The sequence below is a fragment of the Gavia stellata genome, chromosome 33 (genome assembly GCF_030936135.1).
Source record: "Gavia stellata isolate bGavSte3 chromosome 33, bGavSte3.hap2, whole genome shotgun sequence".
In the NCBI taxonomy this organism is placed as follows: domain Eukaryota; kingdom Metazoa; phylum Chordata; class Aves; order Gaviiformes; family Gaviidae; genus Gavia; species Gavia stellata.
In genome coordinates, this window is record NC_082626.1 from 3,839,806 (window position 1) to 3,846,727 (window position 6,922).

The following is a 6,922-nucleotide window of genomic DNA, read 5'->3' on the forward strand; positions in this document are numbered from 1 at the left end:
AAAAGTTTGGTTGTCGCTACAGGCCGATAGGCTCAGAGTCATCTACCCTGCGTCTGAACCTTACAGCATTACCTATCAACCAAATCCGGCACAGGCTAACCCTTTAACAGGAAATAATTTACATGATTCAGATTTATTTGAAGATTCTACTACCCTATTTGCACAACGACCAGGGCAATATTAGATAGGTGGAGAAAGGGCATTCGAGGATTTACCCTCAACCTGAGCTGAAAAGTGTATTCTAAGTGCATTAACACCCCCCGCACAGGTTAGAACCAGTATCTCTTCTGCCTCTGTAGCTCCTGGCTACTGCTATCTAGGGGAAAAAGTGTTACAGCCCTCTGATAGAATGTGGCACCGAGTTCCACCGATCTGTAACAGCTTTTATCCCACGGTTAGGGGGTGCAGAACTAGAAAGAGCTACTGCAAATGCATCAAGAGAATTAGAAAAAGCCACTAATGAAAGCGCAGGTAGTATTACAGCCCTACAGGAAGAAAGCAAATTATTATCACCAGTGGTAACATAGACTCGATTAGCCCTAGACCACCTTTTAGAAGTCCAGGACAGAGTATGTGCATTATTGCCTAACAGCTGCTGGAGTTTTATGTAAATCAAGACCAGAAAACGGAAACTGACAGAAACAAGATAAAGACTCTTTTAAAAATATTACATGAAGTAAGGCAGGGATCTCCCCTAAATCTATTTGGGTGGCTAACCTCTTGGCTCCCAGGCTTAGGTGGAGGACTGTGAACTAAAAGGATTTGGGTTGTGTATCCACTCTCCTGTTTTGCTTTGTAATTATACATGTGTGTTTACACTGTTGTGTTACCTTATGAACTCGACTTACGACTTAATGAATAGTGTAGTGTGTCCCTGATGGTCAAAAGAAAAGGAGGGACTGTTAGGGAAATCTCATTGCCTAACTATTGTACAAAATAGTCTTTAGAGTATGAAATTGTATGACCTTTCTTAAGATGTATCTAGTCGACATTGTGTACTGCACAGCCATGGTTCCGTCAGCATGACTGAAGGACCCCAGCTCATTGCGTGGAGGAGAAGGAGAGCCCCCACCCTGAAGAAGAAAGGGTATCCCTGGACTGCCCAGATGACGCCAGCATCCCAGCCCCTCCGACACCTCTGGGAAACCCTCCCATGATCTGGCATCAGAGATAAGGAACTGCAGCGAGACCGACTTCAGGGATGTCTCGATTGAGGAAGAAGCAGGTGGATGATGATGCGATAGATTTAGAGTTGCTTTGCAAAACAACAGTATATAGGTGTGTTCAGTAGCCATTGGTCAAATCATGTTGTACCTGAATCCTTGAAATAGCATAAGAACCAGGTGTAAAACCACATTCGGGGTGCCCCAATTTGACTGGGACACCTCATGTGCCTGAACTGAGAATGCCTCTTGCAATTCTAAACTTTGTGTCCTAGCCTCTCTCCTCGGACGGCACGGGCCAGTTGCAAACTTTTCGTGACAACATCCCTCTCTCCATTCTGACAATTATCCTCCAAGGCCAAGAATTGCCCCTGGGGTTGGCCCAGAAGCCCACCGTTCAGCAGTGGACCCTTTACCTCCATCATCGCGCTGTCCTCCCAGGAAATGATTGTTCACAAAGGGCTCCCACTGAAACCATACCTCAAATAGGACTGCCGCAAGAATATCAGAGCGATGCACCATCCTCTCCTATGCAAGATGCTCCCTCTTTCGACCCCAGTCATACTTTCAGAGTGTGGTTTACAGACAGAAGTGCCCACTTGAAAAATGGTCTTTGGTTCGGTAAAGCCACAGCCATTTCTGCGGATGGAAAAGCAGAGTTAACTGAGGAAATAAAAGGTTCCGCCCAATGAGCTGAGTCCCCGGCCATCACCCGAGCCTTTGAAGCTGGAGCCAGCACAGGTTATACTGACTCCGACGCTGTATGGGCTGGAGCCACCCAGTGCCTTGGGAATGGGCAAGAGCTGCTGCACTCCCTTCAGAGAAGATGCAGGCAGGGATACATCTCTGCTTGTGCCTTGCCTGGGAGAACCAGGATAACAGCAGTGGCCTGGAGCCTAACCTGGTATTTGGGCCCTGCGTTGCTGCTGTCCAAGTACTTAAGAAAGGCGATTAACAATTGAACTTGTGACCGGTAACCCCTGCTCCTGACTCCTGGTAATATGGTTAGCATAACGAAGGCCATTTCATGAGGCAAACGGCCATGCTCTGTGACCGTGCTGGTCACCTAGCAGTCCCCCTTCCCCTCCTCAACAGGCCCTGAAGGTCCTGTGCACCAGGCAGACTTCTTCTCCCCCTCCCTATCTGCCTCAAGGTTCCTGGGCGCCAGGCTGACTTCTTCCTTCCTTACGGGCCTTGAAGGTCCCAGGCACCCGGCCAACCAGGTTGTGATGACCCCGTCACAACCCAGGGAGGCGCAGCAGCACACAGAGCACCATCTAGAAAATCAAGCAGCACTTCTTCCCTCTTCTCCTCCAAGGGCTAATTTGTGGAGGAAATGACAAATGCCCCCTTCCCCTCCTGTGGGGCAGAGGTTTTCTGCCTTGATACAACACATAAAATTCTACGGGAATGGCGTGAACCTCACCGAGTTGCCTGGCTCTTCCACCTGCCCTACACACCCAAAACTAACAGCGCTTAAATAACAATGCTTTAATAATGGGCAGGTACCCACCAGATGCCCAGTGGCATGAGCTCATTCTCCTGCTCTCTCCAACCCACAAACCCTTTAAAACCCCCAATGGCAGCCTGTCGTTTTTCCCACGCTGACATGAGAAAAGGGCCTATGGCAACCCATTTCTAAACGGGGAATCCCTTTCTCTATCACTGAGTCCCAGGCACCCAACCAACCAGCTTGTGATCATCCCGTGACAGAGAATTAAGAGGAGGACAAACAGGAGGAGGAGAAAAAGAAGGAAGACAAACAGGATGAAGCAGAGGACGGCAGAAGGAGGACGAACGGGATGAAGAGGGTGAGGAACATAGAAAGACAATGAGAACAAGGAGGAAGAAGAGAAAGAAAAGAAGGAAGAGGAAGCACATGAGGAGGAGGAAGAGGAGGGGAAAGAAGAGGTGGAGGAGGAACACAAGGAACACTCAGAAGAGGAACAGGTGGCACAACAGGTCACACAAGAGCAGGAGGAAGAATAGGAAGAGAAAAGGATGAGCCGGAGGAGGAACCAAAGACAGAAGAACATGCTATAGAAAAGGAGGAGGGGACAAACATGATAAGGAAGTTAAAAAAGGAGGAGAAAAAGGAGGAGGAGGAGGAGGAGGAGGAGGAGGAGGAGGTAGAGGGGCAGCAGGAGGAGAAGGAGGAGGGAAAAGGAGAAGGAGAATGAAGAGGAACGGGAATATGAGGAGGAGGAAGACGAAAAAAAAGAAGGGGAGGATGACATACGGGGTGAAAAGGAACAGAACAAAGAGGAGGCGGTGGAGGAGGAGGGGGAGAAAGACAAGAAGGAGGAGGAGAAACAAGAAGAGGATGAGCAAGAGGATGAATAGGAGAATAAAGACGACTAACAGGAGAAGAAGGATTAGGATGAAGTTGTGGAGGAGGAGTGGGAGGAAGGGGGAGGAAGGGGAGGAGGATGAGGACAACTACAGCAAGAACAAGCAGTAGGAGAGACAGAAGGAGGACAGGAAGGCTAAAAGAATGCCAATGAAGAGGAGTAGGAACAGGAGGTGGAGGAAGATGATCAGGAAGAGGAAGAGGGGGAGGAGAAGAGGAAGCATTGCGAGCTAAACGCTCCAAGGCGCACACACAGCAATGTACAAGGGCATGCAGTGAAAGGACAAGGGGTAATGGCTTTAAGCTGAAAGAGGGTAGATTTAGATTAGCTATTAGGAAGAAATTCTTTACCATGAGGGTGGTGAGACACTGAACCAGGTTTCCCAGAGAAGTTGTGGATGCCCCAACCCTCGACATGTTCAAGGCCAGGTTGGACGGGGCTTTGAGCAACCTGGTCTAGGGGAAGGTGTCTCTGCCCATGGCAGGGGGTTGGAGCTAGATGATCTCAAGGTCCCTTCCAACCTAAAGCATTCTATGATTCTCTGATTCTATGAAATGACAAATAAACATACCTGGGAACAAGTCCCCATGGTCACCTTTTTTCTCCTTTTTCCCTTCCAGGTGACGCTGGTCAAGCCCAGGCACCTGCAGCCACTCGCTCTACACAAGTCCCCTGATGCTGGATAGCCGATGCACGTTTAATAAAACAAGGTACCCCCCGAGGTTTTGTCTGTTCACCTTGAGCTGGGGAGAAGGTGTGTATGTGCGTGAGGACAATCTGCGTTATCCCTTTAATTTTTATACCTCAGCAAAAACACTGCAAGATTTGGACTGCAGGAGAACACTGAAATCAAAGGGTGAGTGACCAAGAAGGCTCCAACCACACATTTCCACCCGACTGCCTTAAACAAAACAGAGCTTGGATCCTGATTGCTCACTGCGGCCTGGAATAGTCCCATGCCTCATGTGAAAACTCCTGCGTGCGTGGCTGAGGACAGACACAATCCACACAGAGAGCGATCGGAGCTCAACCCTGCACTTTCTTTGGTCCTATGGCTGGCAACAAAAAGGGGTTTTAGCTAGTGTGTATGTCTGCTGCCGTCTTTCGTGATCCAACACATGAACTGCAAGACAAGAAAAGTGCAAGCAAATCCATTCAGCCAAACCTCTGAATAGTTACGCTGACCTTTACTTAGCTATATATTTTCTCTTCCTTTGATATGTAACTAAACACATTCCCTCCTACCCACAGTCTTTCCTCCCAGCCTCACAGCTCTCCTACAGAAGAAACATGAGCTATAGAAGCTACAAAAGAAAAAAAAACCCTGATTTGGTGAACACCAAAACACCCGTGACTTCCTCAAACCCTTCATTGCCCCATCTGAGAGTCAAGGGACAGGATCTCCTGATAGCTCTTTCACAGGCACTGCCCTGAAACCCCTCCACACTGCTTCTCTACTAGTGCACAAGGAAGACTTTCATTTTTAAGTGTATGTTGACAGATTCTCAAATTACACAAGTACTTTTGAACAAGGACAAGCCCTGTGCCTCGCATCTGGCAACCAACAGGGATGGGGACCCAGCAGCACAGACCAGTGCCATGCACAAAGCACCACCCTACGCACAGGGAAAGCACGACAAGCCAGGTGCCCACGAATGCCGAAAAAGGGCTCCTCACATCACTCCTCTGTATGACCCGGTTAGTTCTTTTAGTCACACACAGAAATCGGAAGGGATTTCTTCTTCTTTTGCTGAGGTACCCTTTTAAGTAGATATTGCCAAAGAATGCAAAGAACACCCCAAGAAGTGAAAGTGGGTACTTACATCCTCACTAGATGCGTATCACTGAAATGTTTCTCACATTCTCTTCTCTACTCTAGAGGGTCCCCACTTAAGATGCATTCCAGTTAGGTTACCGTGAAGCATACACCACTGCCAGACCTTTCTCTAGGCTGAAGGCTGACAGCAGGGTACAAGGACAGTCCTTTCCGGACATCTCCCTCCTCGGTAGAATTACTAGAGACTTCCTGTAAGGACAGAAACACAAAGAGCTACAATAAGCTTTTTAAATCAAACACAACAAATAAAAAGCAAGCAAAAAAAAAAAAAAATTGACAGAAAAACCTCTGAGGCACTCATGAGGAATAAAAGGTCTCCTGTTAAGTCCACTTCCCCTCACTAAACAGACAAGTGGCTTAAAGAGATGCCTGCAAAGAAACTGGGGATGGGACATAACCATGATAACTCTAGTACAAGTGACTAACGTGGAAAAAGCAGCACTGACCCTTCTCCTGCTCCCCCTACGAGCTCCTCACCGGCCCCGTGAAGAAGAGGCCAAACCACGGATGATTGAACCAGACCTCAGAAGAAGTTGCCCCCCCCAAATTCAAAATGATCAAGAAATCCATTTGAAATACGGATTCACATCCGCTATCGTGGATGATGAACCTTGCCCTAAGCACACGTGGTGCCTTCAGAGGGGAGCTAAGGACTGCATGAAGTCACCGCCACGAGCAGATGTTCAAACCCAAAGCACCCAGAACATGCAGACAAACCTCCACCATCTTTTCAGCAACGTTTCAAGTCATGCGATACTCGGTCCAGGACTTCACAAAATGTCTCTAAACTTAACAATAGCAGCCTCTTTGCAGCTTTCTTACTCAAAAGCAAAAACCAAAGAGCCACGGACCCTTGGGGATACTCTTGTCCTTCCGTGTGGCTGGTGTCTTCCCATGGCTCTTCCTCACGGCAGGAGAAATGACCATGCATTTGGAAGTCCACATAAATTCAGAAGTACACGTAGCCCTCTGGCAGTCATTCCCTATGGGCCAGAAGTCCTCTCACCCCTCCCCAGAACTGCCTGTTAGTCGTCTGGCAGTCATTCTCCATGGACCGCAAGTCCTCCATACCTACCTACCTACCTGCCTACCTACCTACCTACCAACTCGCAAGAAATGAGTCAAACTGCACCAGAAGTGACACTGCCCGACCTGCAGTAGATATATTAGACCAGAAATGATGGTTTCAAGACAGAAAACACAGCACAATCCACCAGAACAGCAAAAACACAACCAGAAGAAACACGGTACACAAACCAAAGGCCCCTATCCAAACCCTACATGTCAAACAAGCTGAAAAAAGGACTCGCCGCAAAAAAAGACCGTGCAGAATAACCCAACCCCAGGAACCCAGGGCCAACAAACCCAGATTCTGTCCGTAATTATAACACGCTTTAATCCTAACTCACTTAAAATCTGGAACCGCATAATCCTGTCACCCCATAACCATGGCACATTGTAGCCAAAGCCACCAGGACATCCCCAGCGTCCATCTTCTCCCCCTGAAAAATGCTCCCGGGAAGAAAGGTTGAGGCACTCAGAAGCTTTGAACTGGCCAGCCATGGCCACAG